Genomic DNA, 3,986 nt, shown 5'->3' on the forward strand with positions numbered 1-3,986 from the left:
GTAAATTTTTTTTGGAATTTTATGCTTTTAAATAAGTCATATTAGAGAAAAATATCATGAGAAAAACTTTAGATTAAGAATATCATGGGAAAAACCATTGGTTAAGAAAGATACCATGAGAAAAAACTTTAGGTTAAGAATATCATGGGAAAGACCAGTGGTTAAGAATATATTGGGAAAAACCATTAATTATCAAAACCTCGCAAACATTACAACATCTCTTCCATACTAGGCACTAGGCCAAGGAGAAGAGAGAGCTTCTCCGCTCAACAAGGTTAATAGTCATTACTCATTTGAATATTGCAAGGAGCATAAGGAGGTACATGAGGACTCATTAGGAGAATTATATCATATTGGGAGAGTTGAAGGAAAAATATAATAGTATACACTACAGGCTAATTATTCTAGTCAACCAATTTTCATAAGTTTCTATGTACAAGATGCTCTAATTTTATTTCTATTGAATTCATTAAAGGAGGAAGAGGGCAAGGGTTTTATCGTTTTGTTGTCGAACTCTTGTTTGCCTTTAGTGCTAGTGGCACCTAATGGCTCGAGGATTGTATGCTCTATTGTGTATATGGCCCTTGACATGGCCAATTCTAGTTTCATTTGAAAGTGTCTCGATCGAATTTATGTTGCTATGCGTAACAACCCCTCTAGACATTTGCAGTCTCGACTTGGTGGATGTTTTCACTCACAAGGCTCTTCCCCTCACTAAAAATTGTTTGCAAATCATAGATGGGTTTATTAACTATTAGCTTATCTCCTTCATTTTTATTTAGGTATGAGTGCTCTGTTAAGTATGTTGGGTAGCCAGTGGTGGAGAAGGCTTCGATGCTTATGTATGTTTCCCCCACACATTTTCCATTCTCTATCTTGGTTGTAGAAAAGACAAAGACTAAAAGGAGCTCCTTTCAAACATTCATAAAAAATCTAAATGGAAAGACCACACTCCTCTAGATTAAGGTAACAAACTTGGGGAAAAATTAAAACAAAGTATTCAAAGCAGTTTGGGAATTCCTACATCTTCTCAGTGTCTAATATTTGAAGGAAAACTGTTAAAAAACCCATTTCAGATGATGGACTATGGTATCTTGAGGAATGTCACTATTATATTGAATCTAAGGTTACAAGGTGGAGCTTATGGTTTCAAATATACCAATGGATTTGTCTCTTTCAAGGATGGAATAAAAGAGAAGGCCACCAACCTTCTTGAACATGTCCAAAATATTCCAAGTTCCTATACCATAGAGCGAACGAAACACACTATACTTATGGAAGTAAACCTCCTAGAGGTAAACTCTCTCCTCTGCGTTATCCAATCTAAACATTGTGGTTAAAATATTGTCTGTTAGGTGAGGCTCCTAAATATCCCTCTTCCTTTCTATCATATTAAATATTAGAAGATATTGGAAATACTCTGGGAATATTTAAAAATATGGATCTAGAAATAATAGAAATAATGTCTATTCTCTTTTGCTAGAATTTGTGTTGAGATAGACCTTAGCAAAGGAATACATCACCACATCTAACTAAATCATAAAAACTTCAAATGGACCCAGGCATGTTTTCAAAATAGTTATTTTCAAAACACATGCCCTCTGATCTAGGTGGATATTGGTGGCCACTTGCCTATTCCACCCAAAACTCTAGCCAATTTCATCTATTTCCTTGTTTATTGCAACATTTACTATTTTTAGTAGTTTTTCAGGTCCTGAACTTCCGGAGCAATTTTGAACCCCTAAATGACATTTTTTGAGGTTCACTACTACTCAACTGCCCACGAATCCTGTAGTACTCGGAGAGATCTTGCCAACAAGGTATCATATGCACCAAACAGAGATAATATGACCAAGTTATGACCTCGAGAAGTTGGTTGCCCATCTAACCCAAACGGGGCCCACAAACTCTTGGCGTTCCATCTCCTGGGGTTGGTTTTGGGTTTTTAGGGTTTTCCCTTATTGTTCAAAAATAAATAGGCCCTTCAACCTTATTGTAACATAGTTCAAAGGCATGTAGCCACCACATCTCTTCTCAGAGATTGGCTACCATCGCCTGAGCTAGTTTATTTTTATTTCTATATGTAAGGATATTTCAGTTTTCTGAGATTAATGAAATGAAGTTTTATTTATGCTGCATCTCTATGTATACAGGTATTTCTGTATTTTGTTTCATTCCTTCATAAGTTTGGATCAGTGGTATCAGGGTGGTCTACTCTGTCTCTATTTTTCTTTACATGTCCCCAACAAGGTCAGGGTATAAGGAGTTAGGGCTCAAACTGGTTTAAACTTTGCAAAACTAGCCTTGCAAACCCCAATGACATCCCATGGTGGAAGAAAAGAAAGACGAGGGGTAGGAGATCCTTTCAAAATATTGCTCATGGAATCCCTTGAGTGACATAGGAACGCGATGATGGATAACTTTGCCTAGATCCTTCGACAACTACCCATAGGCAACACATCTTCATCTAACAACCACTCTTGAGGCACCCCTCCTTTTAAGGTACAAGTTAACTTTTATATTCCCATATTTGAGGGCCAGATAGATGCAAATGTCGTAGATAAATGGTTAAATCTATTGGAAGGATAGTTTTTAGTTCATGACTTTTCCAATCGGGAAAAGATTAATTTTGTACTTATCAAATCCACCTGACACATCAAGGACTGGTGGAAAACCTACTGTGACCAAAAGGACAAGATGGAATCCTCCTTGTTTTCAGTCACACCCACTTGGAATTCTTTAGGAGGCGCCATCAAGGAACAATATTACCTTGTTGAGAGCTATGAGATAAATACATAAAGTGGACCACGCTACAATAGGGAAGGGACCAAGATGTGCCAGAGTTCAAAATTGTTTTCCATACTCTTCACATGATTCTGAGTGGCATTTGGTACTCAAGTGTCGCAACTATCTACACAAGGACATCCAGGACGAGATGGAGTTCCTGGACATCTCCTTGCTCAACACAGTGTACTAATACGTTGTCAAGATTAAGCAGAAGTTTAAACAAAAGAAGTGAGACTTTGGATCTACAAATTCAAAGTAACGAAAAGGCACCCCCAAACCATAGAGAAAAGGACATAGCCAAGGCGGGGTGACCCAAGACAACCCACCGAAGCCATAAGCAAAGAACAACACCATGGAGACAAAGAAGGACACGGAAAAATGGTGTGAGTTCCATAAGAGCTCCACTCACAACATAAGTGAGTGTTAGGTTAAGTAGTCATTGATGGCTAAGATAAAGGCTTCCAAATCAGATGCATGTTCTAACTTTCAGTCAGAAATTGACAATGAGAATGACATAGGAAAGAAGATCATTAACATAGAGCCTAGTGCCACTGTGGCCACAACCAAGATGAAGAAGAATGAGCTTGAAGAGCCAGAGGAGGGGGAACGCCTCTTCTACTCATAGATGTGGGTGGAAGGGTTCTCCATTGCAATTCATTTTCGATAGTAGGAGCCAAAAGAACCTCATTTCAACAAAGGTCGTGAAGCGGCTGAGCCTATTGACTACAACACATCTGCACCCATACACCATTAGGTGGCTTCACTAAGGACGATATCTCCGTGTCAGCTGGCAATGTTGCCTTCTCTACAACATCAAGTCCTTCACAGATGAAGTACTGTGTGATGTTGCTCCTCTTGAAGTTTGTGATGTATTATTAAGACAACCATGCTTGTGGAAGCGACATGCTATATATGAGTCTAGACCTCGCTCTTTGATTATTACTTTGGGAAATAAGTTATACAGGATACCAGAGGTAGCCCTGCATATCGCCATCTCTTTGATCACTACAAAGCAATGCAGTAAGATCATTTCCTAGACCATGAAATTTGTTTTCCTTATGATTCACCCTCAGGGAAAGAAGAAGGTTGTGGCTCCTCCGTAAACAGCTCCTTCGTACAATATCAACAGATGGACAAGATCGTGGAGGAGTACAAGGAAATTTTCACCTCACCTACAGGGGTACCTATCCATTGTCAAG

Source organism: Pinus tabuliformis, chromosome 2_2 (assembly GCF_031772625.1).
Source record: "Pinus tabuliformis cultivar Carrire ecotype Pingquan chromosome 2_2, CPIR1, whole genome shotgun sequence".
NCBI classification, from domain to species: domain Eukaryota; kingdom Viridiplantae; phylum Streptophyta; class Pinopsida; order Pinales; family Pinaceae; genus Pinus; species Pinus tabuliformis.